This window comes from Gasterosteus aculeatus, chromosome 2, assembly GCF_964276395.1.
Source record: "Gasterosteus aculeatus chromosome 2, fGasAcu3.hap1.1, whole genome shotgun sequence".
NCBI lineage: Eukaryota > Metazoa > Chordata > Actinopteri > Perciformes > Gasterosteidae > Gasterosteus > Gasterosteus aculeatus.
In genome coordinates this window covers 23,902,080-23,923,971 of record NC_135689.1, presented here as the reverse complement: position 1 = coordinate 23,923,971, position 21,892 = coordinate 23,902,080, and the positions used below count along the sequence as shown (strand labels likewise).

At 44.6% G+C, this 21,892-nt stretch overlaps 93 non-coding genes across 93 annotated transcripts; all 93 read right to left on the bottom strand.

Annotated features, from left to right (window-relative positions):
• Positions 1–84: 84 nt before the first annotated feature.
• Positions 85–203, bottom strand: LOC144398353 (5S ribosomal RNA). The gene has a single exon (XR_013460500.1). It is a non-coding gene; the product is annotated as a 5S ribosomal RNA (ribosomal RNA).
• A 116-nt stretch (positions 204–319) lies between these two features.
• LOC144399408 (5S ribosomal RNA) lies at positions 320–438 on the bottom strand. Its single transcript, XR_013461553.1, has one exon. It is a non-coding gene; the product is annotated as a 5S ribosomal RNA (ribosomal RNA).
• A 117-nt stretch (positions 439–555) lies between these two features.
• On the bottom strand, positions 556–674 carry LOC144404932 (5S ribosomal RNA). The gene has a single exon (XR_013466874.1). It is a non-coding gene; the product is annotated as a 5S ribosomal RNA (ribosomal RNA).
• Positions 675–790: 116 nt separating this feature from the next.
• Positions 791–909, bottom strand: LOC144398406 (5S ribosomal RNA). Its single transcript, XR_013460553.1, has one exon. It is a non-coding gene; the product is annotated as a 5S ribosomal RNA (ribosomal RNA).
• Positions 910–1,026: 117 nt separating this feature from the next.
• LOC144400815 (5S ribosomal RNA) lies at positions 1,027–1,145 on the bottom strand. The gene has a single exon (XR_013462750.1). It is a non-coding gene; the product is annotated as a 5S ribosomal RNA (ribosomal RNA).
• A 116-nt stretch (positions 1,146–1,261) lies between these two features.
• LOC144398651 (5S ribosomal RNA) lies at positions 1,262–1,380 on the bottom strand. Its single transcript, XR_013460798.1, has one exon. It is a non-coding gene; the product is annotated as a 5S ribosomal RNA (ribosomal RNA).
• A 116-nt stretch (positions 1,381–1,496) lies between these two features.
• Positions 1,497–1,615, bottom strand: LOC144399528 (5S ribosomal RNA). The gene has a single exon (XR_013461674.1). It is a non-coding gene; the product is annotated as a 5S ribosomal RNA (ribosomal RNA).
• A 117-nt stretch (positions 1,616–1,732) lies between these two features.
• LOC144400814 (5S ribosomal RNA) lies at positions 1,733–1,851 on the bottom strand. The gene has a single exon (XR_013462749.1). It is a non-coding gene; the product is annotated as a 5S ribosomal RNA (ribosomal RNA).
• Positions 1,852–1,967: 116 nt separating this feature from the next.
• Positions 1,968–2,086, bottom strand: LOC144404931 (5S ribosomal RNA). The gene has a single exon (XR_013466873.1). It is a non-coding gene; the product is annotated as a 5S ribosomal RNA (ribosomal RNA).
• A 116-nt stretch (positions 2,087–2,202) lies between these two features.
• LOC144398113 (5S ribosomal RNA) lies at positions 2,203–2,321 on the bottom strand. Its single transcript, XR_013460260.1, has one exon. It is a non-coding gene; the product is annotated as a 5S ribosomal RNA (ribosomal RNA).
• A 116-nt stretch (positions 2,322–2,437) lies between these two features.
• LOC144399121 (5S ribosomal RNA) lies at positions 2,438–2,556 on the bottom strand. The gene has a single exon (XR_013461266.1). It is a non-coding gene; the product is annotated as a 5S ribosomal RNA (ribosomal RNA).
• A 117-nt stretch (positions 2,557–2,673) lies between these two features.
• On the bottom strand, positions 2,674–2,792 carry LOC144399638 (5S ribosomal RNA). Its single transcript, XR_013461784.1, has one exon. It is a non-coding gene; the product is annotated as a 5S ribosomal RNA (ribosomal RNA).
• Positions 2,793–2,908: 116 nt separating this feature from the next.
• LOC144399444 (5S ribosomal RNA) lies at positions 2,909–3,027 on the bottom strand. The gene has a single exon (XR_013461589.1). It is a non-coding gene; the product is annotated as a 5S ribosomal RNA (ribosomal RNA).
• Positions 3,028–3,144: 117 nt separating this feature from the next.
• On the bottom strand, positions 3,145–3,263 carry LOC144398352 (5S ribosomal RNA). Its single transcript, XR_013460499.1, has one exon. It is a non-coding gene; the product is annotated as a 5S ribosomal RNA (ribosomal RNA).
• A 116-nt stretch (positions 3,264–3,379) lies between these two features.
• LOC144396992 (5S ribosomal RNA) lies at positions 3,380–3,498 on the bottom strand. The gene has a single exon (XR_013459138.1). It is a non-coding gene; the product is annotated as a 5S ribosomal RNA (ribosomal RNA).
• Positions 3,499–3,614: 116 nt separating this feature from the next.
• Positions 3,615–3,733, bottom strand: LOC144397641 (5S ribosomal RNA). Its single transcript, XR_013459786.1, has one exon. It is a non-coding gene; the product is annotated as a 5S ribosomal RNA (ribosomal RNA).
• Positions 3,734–3,850: 117 nt separating this feature from the next.
• Positions 3,851–3,969, bottom strand: LOC144404930 (5S ribosomal RNA). The gene has a single exon (XR_013466872.1). It is a non-coding gene; the product is annotated as a 5S ribosomal RNA (ribosomal RNA).
• Positions 3,970–4,085: 116 nt separating this feature from the next.
• On the bottom strand, positions 4,086–4,204 carry LOC144396917 (5S ribosomal RNA). Its single transcript, XR_013459063.1, has one exon. It is a non-coding gene; the product is annotated as a 5S ribosomal RNA (ribosomal RNA).
• Positions 4,205–4,321: 117 nt separating this feature from the next.
• Positions 4,322–4,440, bottom strand: LOC144397808 (5S ribosomal RNA). Its single transcript, XR_013459955.1, has one exon. It is a non-coding gene; the product is annotated as a 5S ribosomal RNA (ribosomal RNA).
• A 116-nt stretch (positions 4,441–4,556) lies between these two features.
• On the bottom strand, positions 4,557–4,675 carry LOC144390521 (5S ribosomal RNA). The gene has a single exon (XR_013454541.1). It is a non-coding gene; the product is annotated as a 5S ribosomal RNA (ribosomal RNA).
• A 117-nt stretch (positions 4,676–4,792) lies between these two features.
• On the bottom strand, positions 4,793–4,911 carry LOC144404929 (5S ribosomal RNA). Its single transcript, XR_013466871.1, has one exon. It is a non-coding gene; the product is annotated as a 5S ribosomal RNA (ribosomal RNA).
• Positions 4,912–5,027: 116 nt separating this feature from the next.
• LOC144396916 (5S ribosomal RNA) lies at positions 5,028–5,146 on the bottom strand. Its single transcript, XR_013459062.1, has one exon. It is a non-coding gene; the product is annotated as a 5S ribosomal RNA (ribosomal RNA).
• A 117-nt stretch (positions 5,147–5,263) lies between these two features.
• On the bottom strand, positions 5,264–5,382 carry LOC144404928 (5S ribosomal RNA). The gene has a single exon (XR_013466870.1). It is a non-coding gene; the product is annotated as a 5S ribosomal RNA (ribosomal RNA).
• A 116-nt stretch (positions 5,383–5,498) lies between these two features.
• LOC144397765 (5S ribosomal RNA) lies at positions 5,499–5,617 on the bottom strand. Its single transcript, XR_013459912.1, has one exon. It is a non-coding gene; the product is annotated as a 5S ribosomal RNA (ribosomal RNA).
• A 116-nt stretch (positions 5,618–5,733) lies between these two features.
• Positions 5,734–5,852, bottom strand: LOC144404927 (5S ribosomal RNA). Its single transcript, XR_013466869.1, has one exon. It is a non-coding gene; the product is annotated as a 5S ribosomal RNA (ribosomal RNA).
• Positions 5,853–5,969: 117 nt separating this feature from the next.
• LOC144399636 (5S ribosomal RNA) lies at positions 5,970–6,088 on the bottom strand. The gene has a single exon (XR_013461782.1). It is a non-coding gene; the product is annotated as a 5S ribosomal RNA (ribosomal RNA).
• A 117-nt stretch (positions 6,089–6,205) lies between these two features.
• Positions 6,206–6,324, bottom strand: LOC144399351 (5S ribosomal RNA). Its single transcript, XR_013461496.1, has one exon. It is a non-coding gene; the product is annotated as a 5S ribosomal RNA (ribosomal RNA).
• A 116-nt stretch (positions 6,325–6,440) lies between these two features.
• On the bottom strand, positions 6,441–6,559 carry LOC144404926 (5S ribosomal RNA). The gene has a single exon (XR_013466868.1). It is a non-coding gene; the product is annotated as a 5S ribosomal RNA (ribosomal RNA).
• A 117-nt stretch (positions 6,560–6,676) lies between these two features.
• On the bottom strand, positions 6,677–6,795 carry LOC144397807 (5S ribosomal RNA). The gene has a single exon (XR_013459954.1). It is a non-coding gene; the product is annotated as a 5S ribosomal RNA (ribosomal RNA).
• A 116-nt stretch (positions 6,796–6,911) lies between these two features.
• Positions 6,912–7,030, bottom strand: LOC144390499 (5S ribosomal RNA). Its single transcript, XR_013454539.1, has one exon. It is a non-coding gene; the product is annotated as a 5S ribosomal RNA (ribosomal RNA).
• Positions 7,031–7,147: 117 nt separating this feature from the next.
• Positions 7,148–7,266, bottom strand: LOC144404924 (5S ribosomal RNA). The gene has a single exon (XR_013466866.1). It is a non-coding gene; the product is annotated as a 5S ribosomal RNA (ribosomal RNA).
• Positions 7,267–7,382: 116 nt separating this feature from the next.
• On the bottom strand, positions 7,383–7,501 carry LOC144396915 (5S ribosomal RNA). Its single transcript, XR_013459061.1, has one exon. It is a non-coding gene; the product is annotated as a 5S ribosomal RNA (ribosomal RNA).
• A 116-nt stretch (positions 7,502–7,617) lies between these two features.
• Positions 7,618–7,736, bottom strand: LOC144397764 (5S ribosomal RNA). The gene has a single exon (XR_013459911.1). It is a non-coding gene; the product is annotated as a 5S ribosomal RNA (ribosomal RNA).
• A 116-nt stretch (positions 7,737–7,852) lies between these two features.
• On the bottom strand, positions 7,853–7,971 carry LOC144397465 (5S ribosomal RNA). Its single transcript, XR_013459611.1, has one exon. It is a non-coding gene; the product is annotated as a 5S ribosomal RNA (ribosomal RNA).
• Positions 7,972–8,087: 116 nt separating this feature from the next.
• LOC144398792 (5S ribosomal RNA) lies at positions 8,088–8,206 on the bottom strand. Its single transcript, XR_013460939.1, has one exon. It is a non-coding gene; the product is annotated as a 5S ribosomal RNA (ribosomal RNA).
• A 117-nt stretch (positions 8,207–8,323) lies between these two features.
• LOC144400813 (5S ribosomal RNA) lies at positions 8,324–8,442 on the bottom strand. Its single transcript, XR_013462748.1, has one exon. It is a non-coding gene; the product is annotated as a 5S ribosomal RNA (ribosomal RNA).
• A 116-nt stretch (positions 8,443–8,558) lies between these two features.
• Positions 8,559–8,677, bottom strand: LOC144390495 (5S ribosomal RNA). Its single transcript, XR_013454538.1, has one exon. It is a non-coding gene; the product is annotated as a 5S ribosomal RNA (ribosomal RNA).
• A 117-nt stretch (positions 8,678–8,794) lies between these two features.
• Positions 8,795–8,913, bottom strand: LOC144404923 (5S ribosomal RNA). Its single transcript, XR_013466865.1, has one exon. It is a non-coding gene; the product is annotated as a 5S ribosomal RNA (ribosomal RNA).
• Positions 8,914–9,029: 116 nt separating this feature from the next.
• Positions 9,030–9,148, bottom strand: LOC144398405 (5S ribosomal RNA). Its single transcript, XR_013460552.1, has one exon. It is a non-coding gene; the product is annotated as a 5S ribosomal RNA (ribosomal RNA).
• A 117-nt stretch (positions 9,149–9,265) lies between these two features.
• On the bottom strand, positions 9,266–9,384 carry LOC144400811 (5S ribosomal RNA). Its single transcript, XR_013462746.1, has one exon. It is a non-coding gene; the product is annotated as a 5S ribosomal RNA (ribosomal RNA).
• Positions 9,385–9,500: 116 nt separating this feature from the next.
• On the bottom strand, positions 9,501–9,619 carry LOC144398650 (5S ribosomal RNA). The gene has a single exon (XR_013460797.1). It is a non-coding gene; the product is annotated as a 5S ribosomal RNA (ribosomal RNA).
• Positions 9,620–9,735: 116 nt separating this feature from the next.
• Positions 9,736–9,854, bottom strand: LOC144399527 (5S ribosomal RNA). Its single transcript, XR_013461673.1, has one exon. It is a non-coding gene; the product is annotated as a 5S ribosomal RNA (ribosomal RNA).
• A 117-nt stretch (positions 9,855–9,971) lies between these two features.
• Positions 9,972–10,090, bottom strand: LOC144400810 (5S ribosomal RNA). The gene has a single exon (XR_013462745.1). It is a non-coding gene; the product is annotated as a 5S ribosomal RNA (ribosomal RNA).
• A 116-nt stretch (positions 10,091–10,206) lies between these two features.
• On the bottom strand, positions 10,207–10,325 carry LOC144404922 (5S ribosomal RNA). Its single transcript, XR_013466864.1, has one exon. It is a non-coding gene; the product is annotated as a 5S ribosomal RNA (ribosomal RNA).
• A 116-nt stretch (positions 10,326–10,441) lies between these two features.
• LOC144399525 (5S ribosomal RNA) lies at positions 10,442–10,560 on the bottom strand. Its single transcript, XR_013461671.1, has one exon. It is a non-coding gene; the product is annotated as a 5S ribosomal RNA (ribosomal RNA).
• A 116-nt stretch (positions 10,561–10,676) lies between these two features.
• On the bottom strand, positions 10,677–10,795 carry LOC144396914 (5S ribosomal RNA). The gene has a single exon (XR_013459060.1). It is a non-coding gene; the product is annotated as a 5S ribosomal RNA (ribosomal RNA).
• A 116-nt stretch (positions 10,796–10,911) lies between these two features.
• On the bottom strand, positions 10,912–11,030 carry LOC144399120 (5S ribosomal RNA). Its single transcript, XR_013461265.1, has one exon. It is a non-coding gene; the product is annotated as a 5S ribosomal RNA (ribosomal RNA).
• Positions 11,031–11,147: 117 nt separating this feature from the next.
• On the bottom strand, positions 11,148–11,266 carry LOC144399635 (5S ribosomal RNA). Its single transcript, XR_013461781.1, has one exon. It is a non-coding gene; the product is annotated as a 5S ribosomal RNA (ribosomal RNA).
• Positions 11,267–11,382: 116 nt separating this feature from the next.
• Positions 11,383–11,501, bottom strand: LOC144397502 (5S ribosomal RNA). Its single transcript, XR_013459648.1, has one exon. It is a non-coding gene; the product is annotated as a 5S ribosomal RNA (ribosomal RNA).
• Positions 11,502–11,618: 117 nt separating this feature from the next.
• Positions 11,619–11,737, bottom strand: LOC144398351 (5S ribosomal RNA). Its single transcript, XR_013460498.1, has one exon. It is a non-coding gene; the product is annotated as a 5S ribosomal RNA (ribosomal RNA).
• Positions 11,738–11,853: 116 nt separating this feature from the next.
• Positions 11,854–11,972, bottom strand: LOC144396991 (5S ribosomal RNA). The gene has a single exon (XR_013459137.1). It is a non-coding gene; the product is annotated as a 5S ribosomal RNA (ribosomal RNA).
• Positions 11,973–12,088: 116 nt separating this feature from the next.
• On the bottom strand, positions 12,089–12,207 carry LOC144397640 (5S ribosomal RNA). The gene has a single exon (XR_013459785.1). It is a non-coding gene; the product is annotated as a 5S ribosomal RNA (ribosomal RNA).
• A 117-nt stretch (positions 12,208–12,324) lies between these two features.
• On the bottom strand, positions 12,325–12,443 carry LOC144404921 (5S ribosomal RNA). Its single transcript, XR_013466863.1, has one exon. It is a non-coding gene; the product is annotated as a 5S ribosomal RNA (ribosomal RNA).
• Positions 12,444–12,559: 116 nt separating this feature from the next.
• LOC144396913 (5S ribosomal RNA) lies at positions 12,560–12,678 on the bottom strand. The gene has a single exon (XR_013459059.1). It is a non-coding gene; the product is annotated as a 5S ribosomal RNA (ribosomal RNA).
• A 117-nt stretch (positions 12,679–12,795) lies between these two features.
• Positions 12,796–12,914, bottom strand: LOC144397806 (5S ribosomal RNA). Its single transcript, XR_013459953.1, has one exon. It is a non-coding gene; the product is annotated as a 5S ribosomal RNA (ribosomal RNA).
• Positions 12,915–13,030: 116 nt separating this feature from the next.
• LOC144390494 (5S ribosomal RNA) lies at positions 13,031–13,149 on the bottom strand. The gene has a single exon (XR_013454537.1). It is a non-coding gene; the product is annotated as a 5S ribosomal RNA (ribosomal RNA).
• Positions 13,150–13,266: 117 nt separating this feature from the next.
• LOC144404920 (5S ribosomal RNA) lies at positions 13,267–13,385 on the bottom strand. Its single transcript, XR_013466862.1, has one exon. It is a non-coding gene; the product is annotated as a 5S ribosomal RNA (ribosomal RNA).
• Positions 13,386–13,501: 116 nt separating this feature from the next.
• LOC144396912 (5S ribosomal RNA) lies at positions 13,502–13,620 on the bottom strand. Its single transcript, XR_013459058.1, has one exon. It is a non-coding gene; the product is annotated as a 5S ribosomal RNA (ribosomal RNA).
• A 117-nt stretch (positions 13,621–13,737) lies between these two features.
• LOC144404918 (5S ribosomal RNA) lies at positions 13,738–13,856 on the bottom strand. Its single transcript, XR_013466860.1, has one exon. It is a non-coding gene; the product is annotated as a 5S ribosomal RNA (ribosomal RNA).
• Positions 13,857–13,972: 116 nt separating this feature from the next.
• On the bottom strand, positions 13,973–14,091 carry LOC144397763 (5S ribosomal RNA). Its single transcript, XR_013459910.1, has one exon. It is a non-coding gene; the product is annotated as a 5S ribosomal RNA (ribosomal RNA).
• A 116-nt stretch (positions 14,092–14,207) lies between these two features.
• On the bottom strand, positions 14,208–14,326 carry LOC144404917 (5S ribosomal RNA). Its single transcript, XR_013466859.1, has one exon. It is a non-coding gene; the product is annotated as a 5S ribosomal RNA (ribosomal RNA).
• Positions 14,327–14,443: 117 nt separating this feature from the next.
• On the bottom strand, positions 14,444–14,562 carry LOC144399634 (5S ribosomal RNA). Its single transcript, XR_013461780.1, has one exon. It is a non-coding gene; the product is annotated as a 5S ribosomal RNA (ribosomal RNA).
• A 117-nt stretch (positions 14,563–14,679) lies between these two features.
• On the bottom strand, positions 14,680–14,798 carry LOC144399350 (5S ribosomal RNA). Its single transcript, XR_013461495.1, has one exon. It is a non-coding gene; the product is annotated as a 5S ribosomal RNA (ribosomal RNA).
• A 116-nt stretch (positions 14,799–14,914) lies between these two features.
• LOC144404916 (5S ribosomal RNA) lies at positions 14,915–15,033 on the bottom strand. The gene has a single exon (XR_013466858.1). It is a non-coding gene; the product is annotated as a 5S ribosomal RNA (ribosomal RNA).
• Positions 15,034–15,150: 117 nt separating this feature from the next.
• LOC144397805 (5S ribosomal RNA) lies at positions 15,151–15,269 on the bottom strand. Its single transcript, XR_013459952.1, has one exon. It is a non-coding gene; the product is annotated as a 5S ribosomal RNA (ribosomal RNA).
• A 116-nt stretch (positions 15,270–15,385) lies between these two features.
• LOC144390493 (5S ribosomal RNA) lies at positions 15,386–15,504 on the bottom strand. The gene has a single exon (XR_013454536.1). It is a non-coding gene; the product is annotated as a 5S ribosomal RNA (ribosomal RNA).
• Positions 15,505–15,621: 117 nt separating this feature from the next.
• LOC144404915 (5S ribosomal RNA) lies at positions 15,622–15,740 on the bottom strand. Its single transcript, XR_013466857.1, has one exon. It is a non-coding gene; the product is annotated as a 5S ribosomal RNA (ribosomal RNA).
• A 116-nt stretch (positions 15,741–15,856) lies between these two features.
• On the bottom strand, positions 15,857–15,975 carry LOC144396911 (5S ribosomal RNA). Its single transcript, XR_013459057.1, has one exon. It is a non-coding gene; the product is annotated as a 5S ribosomal RNA (ribosomal RNA).
• A 116-nt stretch (positions 15,976–16,091) lies between these two features.
• Positions 16,092–16,210, bottom strand: LOC144398111 (5S ribosomal RNA). Its single transcript, XR_013460258.1, has one exon. It is a non-coding gene; the product is annotated as a 5S ribosomal RNA (ribosomal RNA).
• A 116-nt stretch (positions 16,211–16,326) lies between these two features.
• LOC144390492 (5S ribosomal RNA) lies at positions 16,327–16,445 on the bottom strand. The gene has a single exon (XR_013454534.1). It is a non-coding gene; the product is annotated as a 5S ribosomal RNA (ribosomal RNA).
• Positions 16,446–16,561: 116 nt separating this feature from the next.
• Positions 16,562–16,680, bottom strand: LOC144396910 (5S ribosomal RNA). The gene has a single exon (XR_013459056.1). It is a non-coding gene; the product is annotated as a 5S ribosomal RNA (ribosomal RNA).
• Positions 16,681–16,797: 117 nt separating this feature from the next.
• LOC144404914 (5S ribosomal RNA) lies at positions 16,798–16,916 on the bottom strand. The gene has a single exon (XR_013466856.1). It is a non-coding gene; the product is annotated as a 5S ribosomal RNA (ribosomal RNA).
• Positions 16,917–17,032: 116 nt separating this feature from the next.
• On the bottom strand, positions 17,033–17,151 carry LOC144397762 (5S ribosomal RNA). Its single transcript, XR_013459909.1, has one exon. It is a non-coding gene; the product is annotated as a 5S ribosomal RNA (ribosomal RNA).
• A 116-nt stretch (positions 17,152–17,267) lies between these two features.
• On the bottom strand, positions 17,268–17,386 carry LOC144396908 (5S ribosomal RNA). The gene has a single exon (XR_013459054.1). It is a non-coding gene; the product is annotated as a 5S ribosomal RNA (ribosomal RNA).
• A 116-nt stretch (positions 17,387–17,502) lies between these two features.
• Positions 17,503–17,621, bottom strand: LOC144390491 (5S ribosomal RNA). The gene has a single exon (XR_013454533.1). It is a non-coding gene; the product is annotated as a 5S ribosomal RNA (ribosomal RNA).
• A 116-nt stretch (positions 17,622–17,737) lies between these two features.
• LOC144397761 (5S ribosomal RNA) lies at positions 17,738–17,856 on the bottom strand. Its single transcript, XR_013459908.1, has one exon. It is a non-coding gene; the product is annotated as a 5S ribosomal RNA (ribosomal RNA).
• A 116-nt stretch (positions 17,857–17,972) lies between these two features.
• LOC144397464 (5S ribosomal RNA) lies at positions 17,973–18,091 on the bottom strand. Its single transcript, XR_013459610.1, has one exon. It is a non-coding gene; the product is annotated as a 5S ribosomal RNA (ribosomal RNA).
• A 116-nt stretch (positions 18,092–18,207) lies between these two features.
• LOC144390487 (5S ribosomal RNA) lies at positions 18,208–18,326 on the bottom strand. Its single transcript, XR_013454530.1, has one exon. It is a non-coding gene; the product is annotated as a 5S ribosomal RNA (ribosomal RNA).
• Positions 18,327–18,442: 116 nt separating this feature from the next.
• LOC144399443 (5S ribosomal RNA) lies at positions 18,443–18,561 on the bottom strand. The gene has a single exon (XR_013461588.1). It is a non-coding gene; the product is annotated as a 5S ribosomal RNA (ribosomal RNA).
• A 117-nt stretch (positions 18,562–18,678) lies between these two features.
• Positions 18,679–18,797, bottom strand: LOC144398350 (5S ribosomal RNA). The gene has a single exon (XR_013460497.1). It is a non-coding gene; the product is annotated as a 5S ribosomal RNA (ribosomal RNA).
• Positions 18,798–18,913: 116 nt separating this feature from the next.
• On the bottom strand, positions 18,914–19,032 carry LOC144399407 (5S ribosomal RNA). Its single transcript, XR_013461552.1, has one exon. It is a non-coding gene; the product is annotated as a 5S ribosomal RNA (ribosomal RNA).
• A 117-nt stretch (positions 19,033–19,149) lies between these two features.
• LOC144404912 (5S ribosomal RNA) lies at positions 19,150–19,268 on the bottom strand. The gene has a single exon (XR_013466854.1). It is a non-coding gene; the product is annotated as a 5S ribosomal RNA (ribosomal RNA).
• Positions 19,269–19,384: 116 nt separating this feature from the next.
• LOC144398404 (5S ribosomal RNA) lies at positions 19,385–19,503 on the bottom strand. The gene has a single exon (XR_013460551.1). It is a non-coding gene; the product is annotated as a 5S ribosomal RNA (ribosomal RNA).
• A 117-nt stretch (positions 19,504–19,620) lies between these two features.
• On the bottom strand, positions 19,621–19,739 carry LOC144400809 (5S ribosomal RNA). Its single transcript, XR_013462744.1, has one exon. It is a non-coding gene; the product is annotated as a 5S ribosomal RNA (ribosomal RNA).
• A 116-nt stretch (positions 19,740–19,855) lies between these two features.
• LOC144398649 (5S ribosomal RNA) lies at positions 19,856–19,974 on the bottom strand. Its single transcript, XR_013460796.1, has one exon. It is a non-coding gene; the product is annotated as a 5S ribosomal RNA (ribosomal RNA).
• A 116-nt stretch (positions 19,975–20,090) lies between these two features.
• Positions 20,091–20,209, bottom strand: LOC144399524 (5S ribosomal RNA). The gene has a single exon (XR_013461670.1). It is a non-coding gene; the product is annotated as a 5S ribosomal RNA (ribosomal RNA).
• Positions 20,210–20,326: 117 nt separating this feature from the next.
• Positions 20,327–20,445, bottom strand: LOC144400808 (5S ribosomal RNA). Its single transcript, XR_013462743.1, has one exon. It is a non-coding gene; the product is annotated as a 5S ribosomal RNA (ribosomal RNA).
• Positions 20,446–20,561: 116 nt separating this feature from the next.
• Positions 20,562–20,680, bottom strand: LOC144404911 (5S ribosomal RNA). The gene has a single exon (XR_013466853.1). It is a non-coding gene; the product is annotated as a 5S ribosomal RNA (ribosomal RNA).
• Positions 20,681–20,796: 116 nt separating this feature from the next.
• On the bottom strand, positions 20,797–20,915 carry LOC144398110 (5S ribosomal RNA). The gene has a single exon (XR_013460257.1). It is a non-coding gene; the product is annotated as a 5S ribosomal RNA (ribosomal RNA).
• A 116-nt stretch (positions 20,916–21,031) lies between these two features.
• Positions 21,032–21,150, bottom strand: LOC144399119 (5S ribosomal RNA). The gene has a single exon (XR_013461264.1). It is a non-coding gene; the product is annotated as a 5S ribosomal RNA (ribosomal RNA).
• A 117-nt stretch (positions 21,151–21,267) lies between these two features.
• LOC144399633 (5S ribosomal RNA) lies at positions 21,268–21,386 on the bottom strand. Its single transcript, XR_013461779.1, has one exon. It is a non-coding gene; the product is annotated as a 5S ribosomal RNA (ribosomal RNA).
• A 116-nt stretch (positions 21,387–21,502) lies between these two features.
• On the bottom strand, positions 21,503–21,621 carry LOC144397638 (5S ribosomal RNA). The gene has a single exon (XR_013459784.1). It is a non-coding gene; the product is annotated as a 5S ribosomal RNA (ribosomal RNA).
• A 117-nt stretch (positions 21,622–21,738) lies between these two features.
• Positions 21,739–21,857, bottom strand: LOC144404910 (5S ribosomal RNA). Its single transcript, XR_013466852.1, has one exon. It is a non-coding gene; the product is annotated as a 5S ribosomal RNA (ribosomal RNA).
• Between the last annotated feature and the right edge of the window lie 35 nt (positions 21,858–21,892).

Here is a 21,892-nt window from a genome sequence, read left to right as displayed (position 1 = left end):
TGTCAAAGGTTTTGGAGTTTTGATAATGAAAAAGGAGTCACTTTCTAATGCCTTCTCGATTTCTTCCAGAGAGAGAAATGAAAAAGCTCACGGCACCTGGGACTCCCAGGCGGTCTTCCATCCAAGTGCTAACCAGGCCCTACTCTGCTTAGCTTCTGAGATCTGACGAGATCAGGCGGAGCCAGAGAGGTATGGCCGTAAGCAACTGTATGTCCTCTACCTAATCTTTTAAAATGTGTCAAAGGTTTTGGAGTTTTGACAATGAAATGGAGTCACTTTCTAAGTTCTTCTCTGTGTCTTTTACAGATCGAAATGAAAAAGCTTACAGCACCTGGGATTCCCAGGCTGTCTTCCATCCAAGTACTAACCAGGCCCTACTCTGCTTAGCTTCTGAGATCTGACGAGATCAGGCGGAGCCAGAGAGGTATGGCCGTAAGCAACTGTATGTACTCTTCCTAATATTTTAAAATGTGTCAAAGGTTTTGGAGTTTAGATAATGAAAAAGGAGTCACTTTCTAATGCCTTCTCGATTTCTTCCAGAGAGAGAAATGAAAAAGCTTACGGCACCTGGGATTCCCAGGCGGTCTTCCATCCAAGTACTAACCAGGCCCTACTCTGCTTAGCTTCTGAGATCAGACGAGATCAGGCGGAGCCAGAGAGGTATGGCCGTAAGCAACTGTATGTCCTCTACCTAATCTTTTAAAATGTGTCAAAGGTTTTGTAGTTTTGACAATTAAATGGAGTCACTTTCTAAGGCCTTCTCTGTGTCTTTTACAGATCGAAATGAAAAAGCTTACAGCACCTGGGATTCCCAGGCGGTCTTCCATCCAAGTACTAACCAGGCCCTACTCTGCTTAGCTTTTGAGATCAGACGAGATCAGGCGGAGCCAGAGAGGTATGGCCGTAAGCAACTGTATGTCCTCTTCCTAATCTTTTAAAATGTGTCAAAGGTTTTGGAGTTTTGATAATGAAAAAGGAGTCACTTTCTAATGCTTTCTCGATTTCTTCCAGAGAGAGAAATGAAAAAGCTTACGGCACCTGGGATTCCCAGGCGGTCTTCCATCCAAGTACTAACCAGGCCCTACTCTGCTTAGCTTCTGAGATCTGACGAGATCAGGCGGAGCCAGAGAGGTATGGCCGTAAGCAACTGTATGTCCTCTACCTAATCTTTTAATATGTGTCAAAGGTTTTGTAGTTTTGACAATTAAATGGAGTCACTTTCTAAGGCCTTCTCTGTGTCTTTTACAGATAGAAATGAAAAAGCGTACAGCACCTGGGATTCCCAGGCGGTCTTCCATCCAAGTACTAACCAGGCCCTACTCTGCTTAGCTTCTGAGATCAGACGAGATCAGGCGGAGCCAGAGAGGTATGGCCGTAAGCAACTGTATGTCCTCTACCTAATCTTTTAAAATGTGTCAAAGGTTTTGTAGTTTTGACAATGAAATGGAGTCACTTTCTAATGTCTTCTCGATTTCTTCCAGAGAGAGAAATGAAAAAGCTTACGGCACCTGGGATTCCCAGGCGGGCTTCCATCCAAGTACTAACCAGGCCCTACTCTGCTTAGCTTATGAGATCTGACGAGATCAGGCGGAGCCAGAGAGGTATGGCCGTAAGCGACTGTATGTCCTCTTCCTAATCTTTTAAAATGTGTCAAAGGTTTTGGAGTTTTGATAATGAAAAAGGAGTCACTTTCTAATGCTTTCTCGATTTCTTCCAGAGAGAGAAATGAAAAAGCTTACGGCACCTGGGATTCCCAGGCGGTCTTCCATCCAAGTACTAACCAGGCCCTACTCTGCTTAGCTTCTGAGATCTGACGAGATCAGGCGGAGCCAGAGAGGTATGGCCGTAAGCAACTGTATGTCCTCTACCTAATCTTTTAATATGTGTCAAAGGTTTTGTAGTTTTGACAATTAAATGGAGTCACTTTCTAAGGCCTTCTCTGTGTCTTTTACAGATAGAAATGAAAAAGCTTACGGCACCTGGGATTCCCAGGCGGTCTTCCATCCAAGTACTAACCAGGCCCTACTCTGCTTAGCTTCTGAGATCAGACGAGATCAGGCGGAGCCAGAGAGGTATGGCCGTAAGCAACTGTATGTCCTCTACCTAATCTTTTAAAATGTGTCAAAGGTTTTGTAGTTTTGACAATGAAATGGAGTCACTTTCTAATGTCTTCTCGATTTCTTCCAGAGAGAGAAATGAAAAAGCTTACGGCACCTGGGATTCCCAGGCGGGCTTCCATCCAAGTACTAACCAGGCCCTACTCTGCTTAGCTTCTGAGATCAGACGAGATCAGGCGGAGCCAGAGAGGTATGGCCGTAAGCAACTGTATGTCCTCTACCTAATCTTTTAAAATGTGTCAAAGGTTTTGTAGTTTTGACAATTAAATGGAGTCACTTTCTAAGGCCTTCTCTGTGTCTTTTACAGATCGAAATGAAAAAGCTTACAGCACATGGGATTCCCAGGCGGTCTTCCATCCAAGTACTAACCAGGCCCTACTCTGCTTAGCTTCTGAGATCAGACGAGATCAGGCGGAGCCAGAGAGGTATGGCCGTAAGCAACTGTATGTCCTCTTCCTAATCTTTTAAAATGTGTCAAAGGTTTTGGAGTTTTGATAATGAAAATGGAGTCACTTTCTAAGGCCTTCTCGATTTCTTCCAGAGAGAGAAATGAAAAAGCTTACGGCACCTGGGATTCCCAGGCGGTCTTCCATCCAAGTACTAACCAGGCCCTACTCTGCTTAGCTTCTGAGATGAGACGAGATCAGGCGGAGCCAGAGAGGTATGGCCGTAAGCAACTGTATGTCCTCTACCTAATCTTTTAAAATGTGTCAAAGGTTTTGTAGTTTTGACAATGAAATGGAGTCACTTTCTAAGGCCTTCTCTGTGTCTTTTACAGATCGAAATGAAAAAGCTTACAGCACATGGGATTCCCAGGCGGTCTTCCATCCAAGTACTAACCAGGCCCTACTCTGCTTAGCTTCTGAGATCAGACGAGATCAGGCGGAGCCAGAGAGGTATGGCCATAAGCAACTGTATGTCCTCTTCCTAATCTTTTAAAATGTGTCAAAGGTTTTGGAGTTTTGATAATGAAAAAGGAGTCACTTTCTAATGCCTTCTCGATTTCTTCCAGAGAGAGAAATGAAAAAGCTCACGGCACCTGGGACTCCCAGGCGGTCTTCCATCCAAGTGCTAACCAGGCCCTACTCTGCTTAGCTTCTGAGATCTGACGAGATCAGGCGGAGCCAGAGAGGTATGGCCGTAAGCAACTGTATGTCCTCTACCTAATCTTTTAAAATGTGTCAAAGGTTTTGTAGTTTTGACAATGAAATGGAGTCACTTTCTAAGGCGTTCTCTGTGTCTTTTACAGATAGAAATGAAAAAGCTTACGGCACCTGGGATTCCCAGGCGGTCTTCCATCCAAGTACTAACCAGGCCCTACTCTGCTTAGCTTCTGAGGTCAGACGAGATCAGGCGGAGCCAGAGAGGTATGGCCGTAAGCAACTGTATGTCCTCTACCTAATCTTTTAAAATGTGTCAAAGGTTTTGGAGTTTTGACAATGAAATGGAGTCACTTTCTAAGTTCTTCTCTGTGTCTTTTACAGATCGAAATGAAAAAGCTTACAGCACCTGGGATTCCCAGGCGGTCTTCCATCCAAGTACTAACCAGGCCCTACTCTGCTTAGCTTCTGAGATCTGACGAGATCAGGCAGAGCCAGAGAGGTATGGCCGTAAGCAACTGTATGTCCTCTTCCTAATATTTTAAAATGTGTCAAAGGTTTTGGAGTTTAGATAATGAAAAAGGAGTCACTTTCTAATGCCTTCTCGATTTCTTCCAGAGAGAGAAATGAAAAAGCTTACGGCACCTGGGATTCCCAGGCGGTCTTCCATCCAAGTACTAACCAGGCCCTACTCTGCTTAGCTTCTGAGATCAGACGAGATCAGGCGGAGCCAGAGAGGTATGGCCGTAAGCAACTGTATGTCCTCTACCTAATCTTTTAAAATGTGTCAAAGGTTTTGTAGTTTTGACAATTAAATGGAGTCACTTTCTAAGGCCTTCTCTGTGTCTTTTACAGATCGAAATGAAAAAGCTTACAGCACCTGGGATTCCCAGGCGGTCTTCCATCCAAGTACTAACCAGGCCCTACTCTGCTTAGCTTCTGAGATCAGACGAGATCAGGCGGAGCCAGAGAGGTATGGCCGTAAGCAACTGTATGTCCTCTTCCTAATCTTTTAAAATGTGTCAAAGGTTTTGGAGTTTTGATAATGAAAAAGGAGTCACTTTCTAAGGCCTTCTCGATTTCTTCCAGAGAGAGAAATGAAAAAGCTTACGGCACCTGGGATTCCCAGGCGGTGTTCCATCCAAGTACTAACCAGGCCCTACTCTGCTTAGCTTCTGAGATCAGACGAGATCAGGCGGAGCCAGAGAGGTATGGCCGTAAGCAACTGTATGTCCTCTACCTAATCTTTTAAAATGTGTCAAAGGTTTTGGAGTTTTGACAATGAAATGGAGTCACTTTCTAAGTTCTTCTCTGTGTCTTTTACAGATCGAAATGAAAAAGCTTACAGCACCTGGGATTCCCAGGCGGTCTTCCATCCAAGTACTAACCAGGCCCTACTCTGCTTAGCTTCTGAGATCTGACGAGATCAGGCGGAGCCAGAGAGGTATGGCCGTAAGCAACTGTATGTCCTCTTCCTAATATTTTAAAATGTGTCAAAGGTTTTGGAGTTTAGATAATGAAAAAGGAGTCACTTTCTAATGCCTTCTCGATTTCTTCCAGAGAGAGAAATGAAAAAGCTTACGGCACCTGGGATTCCCAGGCGGTCTTCCATCCAAGTACTAACCAGGCCCTACTCTGCTTAGCTTCTGAGATCAGACGAGATCAGGCGGAGCCAGAGAGGTATGGCCGTAAGCAACTGTATGTCCTCTACCTAATCTTTTAAAATGTGTCAAAGGTTTTGTAGTTTTGACAATTAAATGGAGTCACTTTCTAAGGCCTTCTCTGTGTCTTTTACAGATCGAAATGAAAAAGCTTACAGCACCTGGGATTCCCAGGCGGTCTTCCATCCAAGTACTAACCAGGCCCTACTCTGCTTAGCTTCTGAGATCAGACGAGATCAGGCGGAGCCAGAGAGGTATGGCCGTAAGCAACTGTATGTCCTCTTCCTAATATTTTAAAATGTGTCAAAGGTTTTGGAGTTTAGATAATGAAAAAGGAGTCACTTTCTAATGCCTTCTCGATTTCTTCCAGAGAGAGAAATGAAAAAGCTTACGGCACCTGGGATTCCCAGGCGGTCTTCCATCCAAGTACTAACCAGGCCCTACTCTGCTTAGCTTCTGAGATCAGACGAGATCAGGCGGAGCCAGAGAGGTATGGCCGTAAGCAACTGTATGTCCTCTACCTAATCTTTTAAAATGTGTCAAAGGTTTTGTAGTTTTGACAATGAAATGGAGTCACTTTCTAAGGCCTTCTCTGTGTCTTTTACAGATAGAAATGAAAAAGCTTACGGCACCTGGGATTCCCAGGCGGGCTTCCATCCAAGTACTAACCAGGCCCTACTCTGCTTAGCTTCTGAGATCTGACGAGATCAGGCGGAGCCAGAGAGGTATGGCCGTAAGCAACTGTATGTCCTCTACCTAATCTTTTAAAATGTGTCAAAGGTTTTGTAGTTTTGACAATGAAATGGAGTCACTTTCTAAGGCGTTCTCTGTGTCTTTTACAGATAGAAATGAAAAAGCTTACGGCACCTGGGATTCCCAGGCGGTCTTCCATCCAAGTACTAACCAGGCCCTACTCTGCTTAGCTTCTGAGATCAGACGAGATCAGGCGGAGCCAGAGAGGTATGGCCGTAAGCAACTGTATGTCCTCTTCCTAATCTTTTAAAATGTGTCAAAGGTTTTGGAGTTTTGATAATGAAAATGGAGTCACTTTCTAAGGCCTTCTCGATTTCTTCCAGAGAGAGAAATGAAAAAGCTTACGGCACCTGGGATTCCCAGGCGGTCTTCCATCCAAGTACTAACCAGGCCCTACTCTGCTTAGCTTCTGAGATGAGACGAGATCAGGCGGAGCCAGAGAGGTATGGCCGTAAGCAACTGTATGTCCTCTACCTAATCTTTTAAAATGTGTCAAAGGTTTTGGAGTTTTGATAATGAAAAAGGAGTCACTTTCTAATGCCTTCTCGATTTCTTCCAGAGAGAGACATGAAAAAGCACACGGCACCTGGGACTCCCAGGCGGTCTTCCATCCAAGTGCTAACCAGGCCCTACTCTGCTTAGCTTCTGAGATCTGACGAGATCAGGCGGAGCCAGAGAGGTATGGCCGTAAGCAACTGTATGTCCTCTACCTAATCTTTTAAAATGTGTCAAAGGTTTTGTAGTTTTGACAATGAAATGGAGTCACTTTCTAAGGCGTTCTCTGTGTCTTTTACAGATAGAAATGAAAAAGCTTACGGCACCTGGGATTCCCAGGCGGTCTTCCATCCAAGTACTAACCAGGCCCTACTCTGCTTAGCTTCTGAGATCAGACGAGATCAGGCGGAGCCAGAGAGGTATGGCCGTAAGCAACTGTATGTCCTCTTCCTAATCTTTTAAAATGTGTCAAAGGTTTTGGAGTTTTGATAATGAAAAAGGAGTCACTTTCTAAGGCCTTCTCGATTTCTTCCAGAGAGAGAAATGAAAAAGCTTACGGCACCTGGGATTCCCAGGCGGTGTTCCATCCAAGTACTAACCAGGCCCTACTCTGCTTAGCTTCTGAGATCAGACGAGATCAGGCGGAGCCAGAGAGGTATGGCCGTAAGCAACTGTATGTCCTCTACCTAATCTTTTAAAATGTGTCAAAGGTTTTGGAGTTTTGACAATGAAATGGAGTCACTTTCTAAGTTCTTCTCTGTGTCTTTTACAGATCGAAATGAAAAAGCTTACAGCACCTGGGATTCCCAGGCGGTCTTCCATCCAAGTACTAACCAGGCCCTACTCTGCTTAGCTTCTGAGATCTGACGAGATCAGGCGGAGCCAGAGAGGTATGGCCGTAAGCAACTGTATGTCCTCTTCCTAATATTTTAAAATGTGTCAAAGGTTTTGGAGTTTAGATAATGAAAAAGGAGTCACTTTCTAATGCCTTCTCGATTTCTTCCAGAGAGAGAAATGAAAAAGCTTACGGCACCTGGGATTCCCAGGCGGTCTTCCATCCAAGTACTAACCAGGCCCTACTCTGCTTAGCTTCTGAGATCAGACGAGATCAGGCGGAGCCAGAGAGGTATGGCCGTAAGCAACTGTATGTCCTCTACCTAATCTTTTAAAATGTGTCAAAGGTTTTGTAGTTTTGACAATTAAATGGAGTCACTTTCTAAGGCCTTCTCTGTGTCTTTTACAGATCGAAATGAAAAAGCTTACAGCACCTGGGATTCCCAGGCGGTCTTCCATCCAAGTACTAACCAGGCCCTACTCTGCTTAGCTTCTGAGATCAGACGAGATCAGGCGGAGCCAGAGAGGTATGGCCGTAAGCAACTGTATGTCCTCTTCCTAATCTTTTAAAATGTGTCAAAGGTTTTGGAGTTTTGACAATGAAATGGAGTCACTTTCTAAGGCCTTCTCTGTGTCTTTTACAGATAGAAATGAAAAAGCTTACGGCACCTGGGATTCCCAGGCGGGCTTCCATCCAAGTACTAACCAGGCCCTACTCTGCTTAGCTTCTGAGATCTGACGAGATCAGGCGGAGCCAGAGAGGTATGGCCGTAAGCAACTGTATGTCCTCTACCTAATCTTTTAAAATGTGTCAAAGGTTTTGTAGTTTTGACAATGAAATGGAGTCACTTTCTAAGGCGTTCTCTGTGTCTTTTACAGATAGAAATGAAAAAGCTTACGGCACCTGGGATTCCCAGGCGGTCTTCCATCCAAGTACTAACCAGGCCCTACTCTGCTTAGCTTCTGAGATCAGACGAGATCAGGCAGAGCCAGAGAGGTATGGCCGTAAGCAACTGTATGTCCTCTACCTAATCTTTTAAAATGTGTCAAAGGTTTTGGAGTTTTGACAATGAAATGGAGTCACTTTCTAAGTTCTTCTCTGTGTCTTTTACAGATCGAAATGAAAAAGCTTACAGCACCTGGGATTCCCAGGCGGTCTTCCATCCAAGTACTAAGCAGGCCCTACTCTGCTTAGCTTCTGAGATCAGACGAGATCAGGCGGAGCCAGAGAGGTATGGCCGTAAGCAACTGTATGTCCTCTTCCTAATATTTTAAAATGTGTCAAAGGTTTTGGAGTTTAGATAATGAAAAAGGAGTCACTTTCTAATGCCTTCTCGATTTCTTCCAGAGAGAGAAATGAAAAAGCTTACGGCACCTGGGATTCCCAGGCGGTCTTCCATCCAAGTACTAACCAGGCCCTACTCTGCTTAGCTTCTGAGATCTGACGAGATCAGGCGGAGCCAGAGAGGTATGGCCGTAAGCAACTGTATGTCCTCTACCTAATCTTTTAAAATGTGTCAAAGGTTTTGTAGTTTTGACAATGAAATGGAGTCACTTTCTAAGTTCTTCTCTGTGTCTTTTACAGATCGAAATGAAAAAGCTTACAGCACCTGGGATTCCCAGGCGGTCTTCCATCCAAGTACTAACCAGGCCCTACTCTGCTTAGCTTCTGAGATCTGACGAGATCAGGCGGAGCCAGAGAGGTATGGCCGTAAGCAACTGTATGTACTCTTCCTAATATTTTAAAATGTGTCAAAGGTTTTGGAGTTTAGATAATGAAAAAGGAGTCACTTTCTAATGCCTTCTCGATTTCTTCCAGAGAGAGAAATGAAAAAGCTTACGGCACCTGGGATTCCCAGGCGGTCTTCCATCCAAGTACTAACCAGGCCCTACTCTGCTTAGCTTCTGAGATCAGACGAGATCAGGCGGAGCCAGAGAGGTATGGCCGTAAGCAACTGTATGTCCTCTACCTAATCTTTTAAAATGTGTCAAAGGTTTTGTAGTTTTGACAATTAAATGGAGTCACTTTCTAAGGCCTTCTCTGTGTCTTTTACAGATCGAAATGAAAAAGCTTACAGCACCTGGGATTCCCAGGCGGTCTTCCATCCAAGTACTAACCAGGCCCTACTCTGCTTAGCTTTTGAGATCAGACGAGATCAGGCGGAGCCAGAGAGGTATGGCCGTAAGCAACTGTATGTCCTCTTCCTAATCTTTTAAAATGTGTCAAAGGTTTTGGAGTTTTGATAATGAAAAAGGAGTCACTTTCTAATGCTTTCTCGATTTCTTCCAGAGAGAGAAATGAAAAAGCTTACGGCACCTGGGATTCCCAGGCGGTCTTCCATCCAAGTACTAACCAGGCCCTACTCTGCTTAGCTTCTGAGATCTGACGAGATCAGGCGGAGCCAGAGAGGTATGGCCGTAAGCAACTGTATGTCCTCTACCTAATCTTTTAATATGTGTCAAAGGTTTTGTAGTTTTGACAATTAAATGGAGTCACTTTCTAAGGCCTTCTCTGTGTCTTTTACAGATAGAAATGAAAAAGCGTACAGCACCTGGGATTCCCAGGCGGTCTTCCATCCAAGTACTAACCAGGCCCTACTCTGCTTAGCTTCTGAGATCAGACGAGATCAGGCGGAGCCAGAGAGGTATGGCCGTAAGCAACTGTATGTCCTCTACCTAATCTTTTAAAATGTGTCAAAGGTTTTGTAGTTTTGACAATGAAATGGAGTCACTTTCTAATGTCTTCTCGATTTCTTCCAGAGAGAGAAATGAAAAAGCTTACGGCACCTGGGATTCCCAGGCGGGCTTCCATCCAAGTACTAACCAGGCCCTACTCTGCTTAGCTTATGAGATCTGACGAGATCAGGCGGAGCCAGAGAGGTATGGCCGTAAGCGACTGTATGTCCTCTTCCTAATCTTTTAAAATGTGTCAAAGGTTTTGGAGTTTTGATAATGAAAAAGGAGTCACTTTCTAATGCTTTCTCGATTTCTTCCAGAGAGAGAAATGAAAAAGCTTACGGCACCTGGGATTCCCAGGCGGTCTTCCATCCAAGTACTAACCAGGCCCTACTCTGCTTAGCTTCTGAGATCTGACGAGATCAGGCGGAGCCAGAGAGGTATGGCCGTAAGCAACTGTATGTCCTCTACCTAATCTTTTAATATGTGTCAAAGGTTTTGTAGTTTTGACAATTAAATGGAGTCACTTTCTAAGGCCTTCTCTGTGTCTTTTACAGATAGAAATGAAAAAGCTTACGGCACCTGGGATTCCCAGGCGGTCTTCCATCCAAGTACTAACCAGGCCCTACTCTGCTTAGCTTCTGAGATCAGACGAGATCAGGCGGAGCCAGAGAGGTATGGCCGTAAGCAACTGTATGTCCTCTACCTAATCTTTTAAAATGTGTCAAAGGTTTTGTAGTTTTGACAATGAAATGGAGTCACTTTCTAATGTCTTCTCGATTTCTTCCAGAGAGAGAAATGAAAAAGCTTACGGCACCTGGGATTCCCAGGCGGGCTTCCATCCAAGTACTAACCAGGCCCTACTCTGCTTAGCTTATGAGATCTGACGAGATCAGGCGGAGCCAGAGAGGTATGGCCGTAAGCGACTGTACGTCCTCTACCTAATCTTTTAAAATGTGTCAAAGGTTTTGTAGTTTTGACAATTAAATGGAGTCACTTTCTAAGGCCTTCTCTGTGTCTTTTACAGATCGAAATGAAAAAGCTTACAGCACCTGGGATTCCCAGGCGGTCTTCCATCCAAGTACTAACCAGGCCCTACTCTGCTTAGCTTCTGAGATCAGACGAGATCAGGCGGAGCCAGAGAGGTATGGCCGTAAGCAACTGTATGTCCTCTACCTAATCTTTTAAAATGTGTCAAAGGTTTTGTAGTTTTGACAATTAAATGGAGTCACTTTCTAAGGCCTTCTCTGTGTCTTTTACAGATCGAAATGAAAAAGCTTACAGCACATGGGATTCCCAGGCGGTCTTCCATCCAAGTACTAACCAGGCCCTACTCTGCTTAGCTTCTGAGATCAGACGAGATCAGGCGGAGCCAGAGAGGTATGGCCGTAAGCAACTGTATGTCCTCTTCCTAATCTTTTAAAATGTGTCAAAGGTTTTGGAGTTTTGATAATGAAAATGGAGTCACTTTCTAAGGCCTTCTCGATTTCTTCCAGAGAGAGAAATGAAAAAGCTTACGGCACCTGGGATTCCCAGGCGGTCTTCCATCCAAGTACTAACCAGGCCCTACTCTGCTTAGCTTCTGAGATGAGACGAGATCAGGCGGAGCCAGAGAGGTATGGCCGTAAGCAACTGTATGTCCTCTACCTAATCTTTTAAAATGTGTCAAAGGTTTTGTAGTTTTGACAATGAAATGGAGTCACTTTCTAAGGCCTTCTCTGTGTCTTTTACAGATCGAAATGAAAAAGCTTACAGCACCTGGGATTCCCAGGCGGTCTTCCATCCAAGTACTAACCAGGCCCTACTCTGCTTAGCTTCTGAGATCAGACGAGATCAGGCGGAGCCAGAGAGGTATGGCCATAAGCAACTGTATGTCCTCTTCCTAATCTTTTAAAATGTGTCAAAGGTTTTGGAGTTTTGATAATGAAAAAGGAGTCACTTTCTAATGCCTTCTCGATTTCTTCCAGAGAGAGAAATGAAAAAGCTCACGGCACCTGGGACTCCCAGGCGGTCTTCCATCCAAGTGCTAACCAGGCCCTACTCTGCTTAGCTTCTGAGATCTGACGAGATCAGGCGGAGCCAGAGAGGTATGGCCGTAAGCAACTGTATGTCCTCTACCTAATCTTTTAAAATGTGTCAAAGGTTTTGTAGTTTTGACAATGAAATGGAGTCACTTTCTAAGGCGTTCTCTGTGTCTTTTACAGATAGAAATGAAAAAGCTTACGGCACCTGGGATTCCCAGGCGGTCTTCCATCCAAGTACTAACCAGGCCCTACTCTGCTTAGCTTCTGAGGTCAGACGAGATCAGGCGGAGCCAGAGAGGTATGGCCGTAAGCAACTGTATGTCCTCTACCTAATCTTTTAAAATGTGTCAAAGGTTTTGGAGTTTTGACAATGAAATGGAGTCACTTTCTAAGTTCTTCTCTGTGTCTTTTACAGATCGAAATGAAAAAGCTTACAGCACCTGGGATTCCCAGGCGGTCTTCCATCCAAGTACTAACCAGGCCCTACTCTGCTTAGCTTCTGAGATCTGACGAGATCAGGCAGAGCCAGAGAGGTATGGCCGTAAGCAACTGTATGTCCTCTTCCTAATATTTTAAAATGTGTCAAAGGTTTTGGAGTTTAGATAATGAAAAAGGAGTCACTTTCTAATGCCTTCTCGATTTCTTCCAGAGAGAGAAATGAAAAAGCTTACGGCACCTGGGATTCCCAGGCGGTCTTCCATCCAAGTACTAACCAGGCCCTACTCTGCTTAGCTTCTGAGATCAGACGAGATCAGGCGGAGCCAGAGAGGTATGGCCGTAAGCAACTGTATGTCCTCTACCTAATCTTTTAAAATGTGTCAAAGGTTTTGTAGTTTTGACAATTAAATGGAGTCACTTTCTAAGGCCTTCTCTGTGTCTTTTACAGATCGAAATGAAAAAGCTTACAGCACCTGGGATTCCCAGGCGGTCTTCCATCCAAGTACTAACCAGGCCCTACTCTGCTTAGCTTCTGAGATCAGACGAGATCAGGCGGAGCCAGAGAGGTATGGCCGTAAGCAACTGTATGTCCTCTTCCTAATCTTTTAAAATGTGTCAAAGGTTTTGGAGTTTTGATAATGAAAAAGGAGTCACTTTCTAAGGCCTTCTCGATTTCTTCCAGAGAGAGAAATGAAAAAGCTTACGGCACCTGGGATTCCCAGGCGGTGTTCCATCCAAGTACTAACCAGGCCCTACTCTGCTTAGCTTCTGAGATCAGACGAGATCAGGCGGAGCCAGAGAGGTATGGCCGTAAGCAACTGTATGTCCTCTACCTAATCTTTTAAAATGTGTCAAAGGTTTTGGAGTTTTGACAATGAAATGGAGTCACTTTCTAAGTTCTTCTCTGTGTCTTTTACAGATCGAAATGAAAAAGCTTACAGCACCTGGGATTCCCAGGCGGTCTTCCATCCAAGTACTAACCAGGCCCTACTCTGCTTAGCTTCTGAGATCTGACGAGATCAGGCGGAGCCAGAGAGGTATGGCCGTAAGCAACTGTATGTCCTCTTCCTAATATTTTAAAATGTGTCAAAGGTTTTGGAGTTTAGATAATGAAAAAGGAGTCACTTTCTAATGCCTTCTCGATTTCTTCCAGAGAGAGAAATGAAAAAGCTTACGGCACCTGGGATTCCCAGGCGGTCTTCCATCCAAGTACTAACCAGGCCCTACTCTGCTTAGCTTCTGAGATCAGACGAGATCAGGCGGAGCCAGAGAGGTATGGCCGTAAGCAACTGTATGTCCTCTACCTAATCTTTTAAAATGTGTCAAAGGTTTTGTAGTTTTGACAATTAAATGGAGTCACTTTCTAAGGCCTTCTCTGTGTCTTTTACAGATCGAAATGAAAAAGCTTACAGCACCTGGGATTCCCAGGCGGTCTTCCATCCAAGTACTAACCAGGCCCTACTCTGCTTAGCTTCTGAGATCAGACGAGATCAGGCGGAGCCAGAGAGGTATGGCCGTAAGCAACTGTATGTCCTCTTCCTAATATTTTAAAATGTGTCAAAGGTTTTGGAGTTTAGATAATGAAAAAGGAGTCACTTTCTAATGCCTTCTCGATTTCTTCCAGAGAGAGAAATGAAAAAGCTTACGGCACCTGGGATTCCCAGGCGGTCTTCCATCCAAGTACTAACCAGGCCCTACTCTGCTTAGCTTCTGAGATCAGACGAGATCAGGCGGAGCCAGAGAGGTATGGCCGTAAGCAACTGTATGTCCTCTACCTAATCTTTTAAAATGTGTCAAAGGTTTTGTAGTTTTGACAATGAAATGGAGTCACTTTCTAAGGCCTTCTCTGTGTCTTTTACAGATAGAAATGAAAAAGCTTACGGCACCTGGGATTCCCAGGCGGGCTTCCATCCAAGTACTAACCAGGCCCTACTCTGCTTAGCTTCTGAGATCTGACGAGATCAGGCGGAGCCAGAGAGGTATGGCCGTAAGCAACTGTATGTCCTCTACCTAATCTTTTAAAATGTGTCAAAGGTTTTGTAGTTTTGACAATGAAATGGAGTCACTTTCTAAGGCGTTCTCTGTGTCTTTTACAGATAGAAATGAAAAAGCTTACGGCACCTGGGATTCCCAGGCGGTCTTCCATCCAAGTACTAACCAGGCCCTACTCTGCTTAGCTTCTGAGATCAGACGAGATCAGGCGGAGCCAGAGAGGTATGGCCGTAAGCAACTGTATGTCCTCTTCCTAATCTTTTAAAATGTGTCAAAGGTTTTGGAGTTTTGATAATGAAAATGGAGTCACTTTCTAAGGCCTTCTCGATTTCTTCCAGAGAGAGAAATGAAAAAGCTTACGGCACCTGGGATTCCCAGGCGGTCTTCCATCCAAGTACTAACCAGGCCCTACTCTGCTTAGCTTCTGAGATGAGACGAGATCAGGCGGAGCCAGAGAGGTATGGCCGTAAGCAACTGTATGTCCTCTACCTAATCTTTTAAAATGTGTCAAAGGTTTTGGAGTTTTGATAATGAAAAAGGAGTCACTTTCTAATGCCTTCTCGATTTCTTCCAGAGAGAGACATGAAAAAGCACACGGCACCTGGGACTCCCAGGCGGTCTTCCATCCAAGTGCTAACCAGGCCCTACTCTGCTTAGCTTCTGAGATCTGACGAGATCAGGCGGAGCCAGAGAGGTATGGCCGTAAGCAACTGTATGTCCTCTACCTAATCTTTTAAAATGTGTCAAAGGTTTTGTAGTTTTGACAATGAAATGGAGTCACTTTCTAAGGCGTTCTCTGTGTCTTTTACAGATAGAAATGAAAAAGCTTACGGCACCTGGGATTCCCAGGCGGTCTTCCATCCAAGTACTAACCAGGCCCTACTCTGCTTAGCTTCTGAGATCAGACGAGATCAGGCGGAGCCAGAGAGGTATGGCCGTAAGCAACTGTATGTCCTCTTCCTAATCTTTTAAAATGTGTCAAAGGTTTTGGAGTTTTGATAATGAAAAAGGAGTCACTTTCTAAGGCCTTCTCGATTTCTTCCAGAGAGAGAAATGAAAAAGCTTACGGCACCTGGGATTCCCAGGCGGTGTTCCATCCAAGTACTAACCAGGCCCTACTCTGCTTAGCTTCTGAGATCAGACGAGATCAGGCGGAGCCAGAGAGGTATGGCCGTAAGCAACTGTATGTCCTCTACCTAATCTTTTAAAATGTGTCAAAGGTTTTGGAGTTTTGACAATGAAATGGAGTCACTTTCTAAGTTCTTCTCTGTGTCTTTTACAGATCGAAATGAAAAAGCTTACAGCACCTGGGATTCCCAGGCGGTCTTCCATCCAAGTACTAACCAGGCCCTACTCTGCTTAGCTTCTGAGATCTGACGAGATCAGGCGGAGCCAGAGAGGTATGGCCGTAAGCAACTGTATGTCCTCTTCCTAATATTTTAAAATGTGTCAAAGGTTTTGGAGTTTAGATAATGAAAAAGGAGTCACTTTCTAATGCCTTCTCGATTTCTTCCAGAGAGAGAAATGAAAAAGCTTACGGCACCTGGGATTCCCAGGCGGTCTTCCATCCAAGTACTAACCAGGCCCTACTCTGCTTAGCTTCTGAGATCAGACGAGATCAGGCGGAGCCAGAGAGGTATGGCCGTAAGCAACTGTATGTCCTCTACCTAATCTTTTAAAATGTGTCAAAGGTTTTGTAGTTTTGACAATTAAATGGAGTCACTTTCTAAGGCCTTCTCTGTGTCTTTTACAGATCGAAATGAAAAAGCTTACAGCACCTGGGATTCCCAGGCGGTCTTCCATCCAAGTACTAACCAGGCCCTACTCTGCTTAGCTTCTGAGATCAGACGAGATCAGGCGGAGCCAGAGAGGTATGGCCGTAAGCAACTGTATGTCCTCTTCCTAATCTTTTAAAATGTGTCAAAGGTTTTGGAGTTTTGACAATGAAATGGAGTCACTTTCTAAGGCCTTCTCTGTGTCTTTTACAGATAGAAATGAAAAAGCTTACGGCACCTGGGATTCCCAGGCGGGCTTCCATCCAAGTACTAACCAGGCCCTACTCTGCTTAGCTTCTGAGATCAGACGAGATCAGGCGGAGCCAGAGAGGTATGGCCGTAAGCAACTGTATGTCCTCTACCTAATCTTTTAAAATGTGTCAAAGGTTTTGGAGTTTTGACAATGAAATGGAGTCACTTTCTAAGTTCTTCTCTGTGTCTTTTACAGATCGAAATGAAAAAGCTTACAGCACCTGGGATTCCCAGGCGGTCTTCCATCCAAGTACTAACCAGGCCCTACTCTGCTTAGCTTCTGAGATCTGACGAGATCAGGCGGAGCCAGAGAGGTATGGCCGTAAGCAACTGTATGTCCTCTACCTAATCTTTTAAAATGTGTCAAAGGTTTTGGAGTTTTGACAATGAAATGGAGTCACTTTCTAAGTTCTTCTCTGTGTCTTTTACAGATCGAAATGAAAAAGCTTACAGCACCTGGGATTCCCAGGCGGTCTTCCATCCAAGTACTAACCAGGCCCTACTCTGCTTAGCTTCTGAGATCAGACGAGATCAGGCGGAGCCAGAGAGGTATGGCCGTAAGCAACTGTATGTCCTCTTCCTAATATTTTAAAATGTGTCAAAGGTTTTGGAGTTTAGATAATGAAAAAGGAGTCACTTTCTAATGCCTTCTCGATTTCTTCCAGAGAGAGAAATGAAAAAGCTTACGGCACCTGGGATTCCCAGGCGGTCTTCCATCCAAGTACTAACCAGGCCCTACTCTGCTTAGCTTCTGAGATCAGACGAGATCAGGCGGAGCCAGAGAGGTATGGCCGTAAGCAACTGTATGTCCTCTTCCTAATATTTTAAAATGTGTCAAAGGTTTTGTAGTTTTGACAATGAAATGGAGTCACTTTCTAAGGCCTTCTCTGTGTCTTTTACAGATAGAAATGAAAAAGCTTACGGCACCTGGGATTCCCAGGCGGGCTTCCATCCAAGTACTAACCAGGCCCTACTCTGCTTAGCTTCTGAGATCTGACGAGATCAGGCGGAGCCAGAGAGGTATGGCCGTAAGCAACTGTATGTCCTCTACCTAATCTTTTAAAATGTGTCAAAGGGTTTGTAGTTTTGACAATTAAATGGAGTCACTTTCTAAGGCCTTCTCTGTGTCTTTTACAGATCGAAATGAAAAAGCTTACAGCACCTGGGATTCCCAGGCGGTCTTCCATCCAAGTACTAACCAGGCCCTACTCTGCTTAGCTTCTGAGATCAGACGAGATCAGGCGGAGCCAGAGAGGTATGGCCGTAAGCAACTGTATGTCCTCTACCTAATCTTTTAAAATGTGTCAAAGGGTTTGTAGTTTTGAAAATTAAATGGAGTCACTTTCTAAGGCCTTCTCTGTGTCTTTTACAGATCGAAATGAAAAAGCTTACAGCACCTGGGATTCCCAGGCGGTCTTCCATCCAAGTACTAACCAGGCCCTACTCTGCTTAGCTTCTGAGATCTGACGAGATCAGGCGGAGCCAGAGAGGTATGGCCGTAAGCAACTGTATGTCCTCTACCTAATCTTTTAAAATGTGTCAAAGGTTTTGTAGTTTTGACAATGAAATGGAGTCACTTTCTAAGGCCTTCTCTGTGTCTTTTACAGATAGAAATGAAAAAGCTTACGGCACCTGGGATTCCCAGGCGGGCTTCCATCCAAGTACTAACCAGGCCCTACTCTGCTTAGCTTCTGAGATCTGACGAGATCAGGCGGAGCCAGAGAGGTATGGCCGTAAGCAACTGTATGTCCTCTACCTAATCTTTTAAAATGTGTCAAAGGTTTTGTAGTTTTGACAATGAAATGGAGTCACTTTCTAAGGCGTTCTCTGTGTCTTTTACAGATAGAAATGAAAAAGCTTACGGCACCTGGGATTCCCAGGCGGTCTTCCATCCAAGTACTAACCAGGCCCTACTCTGCTTAGCTTCTGAGATCAGACGAGATCAGGCAGAGCCAGAGAGGTATGGCCGTAAGCAACTGTATGTCCTCTACCTAATCTTTTAAAATGTGTCAAAGGTTTTGGAGTTTTGACAATGAAATGGAGTCACTTTCTAAGTTCTTCTCTGTGTCTTTTACAGATCGAAATGAAAAAGCTTACAGCACCTGGGATTCCCAGGCGGTCTTCCATCCAAGTACTAACCAGGCCCTACTCTGCTTAGCTTCTGAGATCTGACGAGATCAGGCGGAGCCAGAGAGGTATGGCCGTAAGCAACTGTATGTCCTCTACCTAATCTTTTAATATGTGTCAAAGGTTTTGTAGTTTTGACAATTAAATGGAGTCACTTTCTAAGGCCTTCTCTGTGTCTTTTACAGATCGAAATGAAAAAGCTTACAGCACATGGGATTCCCAGGCGGTCTTCCATCCAAGTACTAACCAGGCCCTACTCTGCTTAGCTTCTGAGATCAGACGAGATCAGGCGGAGCCAGAGAGGTATGGCCATAAGCAACTGTATGTCCTCTTCCTAATCTTTTAAAATGTGTCAAAGGTTTTGGAGTTTTGATAATGAAAAAGGAGTCACTTTCTAATGCCTTCTCGATTTCTTCCAGAGAGAGAAATGAAAAAGCTCACGGCACCTGGGACTCCCAGGCGGTCTTCCATCCAAGTGCTAACCAGGCCCTACTCTGCTTAGCTTCTGAGATCTGACGAGATCAGGCGGAGCCAGAGAGGTATGGCCGTAAGCAACTGTATGTCCTCTACCTAATCTTTTAAAATGTGTCAAAGGTTTTGGAGTTTTGACAATGAAATGGAGTCACTTTCTAAGTTCTTCTCTGTGTCTTTTACAGATCGAAATGAAAAAGCTTACAGCACCTGGGATTCCCAGGCTGTCTTCCATCCAAGTACTAACCAGGCCCTACTCTGCTTAGCTTCTGAGATCTGACGAGATCAGGCGGAGCCAGAGAGGTATGGCCGTAAGCAACTGTATGTACTCTTCCTAATATTTTAAAATGTGTCAAAGGTTTTGGAGTTTAGATAATGAAAAAGGAGTCACTTTCTAAGGCCTTCTCGATTTCTTCCAGAGAGAGAAATGAAAAAGCTTACGGCACCTGGGATTCCCAGGCGGTCTTCCATCCAAGTACTAACCAGGCCCTACTCTGCTTAGCTTCTGAGATCAGACGAGATCAGGCGGAGCCAGAGAGGTATGGCCGTAAGCAACTGTATGTCCTCTACCTAATCTTTTAAAATGTGTCAAAGGTTTTGTAGTTTTGACAATTAAATGGAGTCACTTTCTAAGGCCTTCTCTGTGTCTTTTACAGATCGAAATGAAAAAGCTTACAGCACCTGGGATTCCCAGGCGGTCTTCCATCCAAGTACTAACCAGGCCCTACTCTGCTTAGCTTTTGAGATCAGACGAGATCAGGCGGAGCCAGAGAGGTATGGCCGTAAGCAACTGTATGTCCTCTTCCTAATCTTTTAAAATGTGTCAAAGGTTTTGGAGTTTTGATAATGAAAAAGGAGTCACTTTCTAATGCTTTCTCGATTTCTTCCAGAGAGAGAAATGAAAAAGCTTACGGCACCTGGGATTCCCAGGCGGTCTTCCATCCAAGTACTAACCAGGCCCTACTCTGCTTAGCTTCTGAGATCTGACGAGATCAGGCGGAGCCAGAGAGGTATGGCCGTAAGCAACTGTATGTCCTCTACCTAATCTTTTAATATGTGTCAAAGGTTTTGTAGTTTTGACAATTAAATGGAGTCACTTTCTAAGGCCTTCTCTGTGTCTTTTACAGATAGAAATGAAAAAGCGTACAGCACCTGGGATTCCCAGGCGGTCTTCCATCCAAGTACTAACCAGGCCCTACTCTGCTTAGCTTCTGAGATCAGACGAGATCAGGCGGAGCCAGAGAGGTATGGCCGTAAGCAACTGTATGTCCTCTACCTAATCTTTTAAAATGTGTCAAAGGTTTTGTAGTTTTGACAATGAAATGGAGTCACTTTCTAATGTCTTCTCGATTTCTTCCAGAGAGAGAAATGAAAAAGCTTACGGCACCTGGGATTCCCAGGCGGGCTTCCATCCAAGTACTAACCAGGCCCTACTCTGCTTAGCTTATGAGATCTGACGAGATCAGGCGGAGCCAGAGAGGTATGGCCGTAAGCGACTGTATGTCCTCTTCCTAATCTTTTAAAATGTGTCAAAGGTTTTGGAGTTTTGATAATGAAAAAGGAGTCACTTTCTAATGCTTTCTCGATTTCTTCCAGAGAGAGAAATGAAAAAGCTTACGGCACCTGGGATTCCCAGGCGGTCTTCCATCCAAGTACTAACCAGGCCCTACTCTGCTTAGCTTCTGAGATCTGACGAGATCAGGCGGAGCCAGAGAGGTATGGCCGTAAGCAACTGTATGTCCTCTACCTAATCTTTTAATATGTGTCAAAGGTTTTGTAGTTTTGACAATTAAATGGAGTCACTTTCTAAGGCCTTCTCTGTGTCTTTTACAGATAGAAATGAAAAAGCTTACGGCACCTGGGATTCCCAGGCGGTCTTCCATCCAAGTACTAACCAGGCCCTACTCTGCTTAGCTTCTGAGATCAGACGAGATCAGGCGGAGCCAGAGAGGTATGGCCGTAAGCAACTGTATGTCCTCTACCTAATCTTTTAAAATGTGTCAAAGGTTTTGTAGTTTTGACAATGAAATGGAGTCACTTTCTAATGTCTTCTCGATTTCTTCCAGAGAGAGAAATGAAAAAGCTTACGGCACCTGGGATTCCCAGGCGGGCTTCCATCCAAGTACTAACCAGGCCCTACTCTGCTTAGCTTCTGAGATCAGACGAGATCAGGCGGAGCCAGAGAGGTATGGCCGTAAGCAACTGTATGTCCTCTACCTAATCTTTTAAAATGTGTCAAAGGTTTTGTAGTTTTGACAATTAAATGGAGTCACTTTCTAAGGCCTTCTCTGTGTCTTTTACAGATCGAAATGAAAAAGCTTACAGCACATGGGATTCCCAGGCGGTCTTCCATCCAAGTACTAACCAGGCCCTACTCTGCTTAGCTTCTGAGATCAGACGAGATCAGGCGGAGCCAGAGAGGTATGGCCGTAAGCAACTGTATGTCCTCTTCCTAATCTTTTAAAATGTGTCAAAGGTTTTGGAGTTTTGATAATGAAAATGGAGTCACTTTCTAAGGCCTTCTCGATTTCTTCCAGAGAGAGAAATGAAAAAGCTTACGGCACCTGGGATTCCCAGGCGGTCTTCCATCCAAGTACTAACCAGGCCCTACTCTGCTTAGCTTCTGAGATGAGACGAGATCAGGCGGAGCCAGAGAGGTATGGCCGTAAGCAACTGTATGTCCTCTACCTAATCTTTTAAAATGTGTCAAAGGTTTTGGAGTTTTGACAATGAAATGGAGTCACTTTCTAAGTTCTTCTCTGTGTCTTTTACAGATCGAAATGAAAAAGCTTACAGCACCTGGGATTCCCAGGCGGTCTTCCATCCAAGTACTAACCAGGCCCTACTCTGCTTAGCTTCTGAGATCTGACGAGATCAGGCAGAGCCAGAGAGGTATGGCCGTAAGCAACTGTATGTCCTCTTCCTAATATTTTAAAATGTGTCAAAGGTTTTGGAGTTTAGATAATGAAAAAGGAGTCACTTTCTAATGCCTTCTCGATTTCTTCCAGAGAGAGAAATGAAAAAGCTTACGGCACCTGGGATTCCCAGGCGGTCTTCCATCCAAGTACTAACCAGGCCCTACTCTGCTTAGCTTCTGAGATCAGACGAGATCAGGCGGAGCCAGAGAGGTATGGCCGTAAGCAACTGTATGTCCTCTACCTAATCTTTTAAAATGTG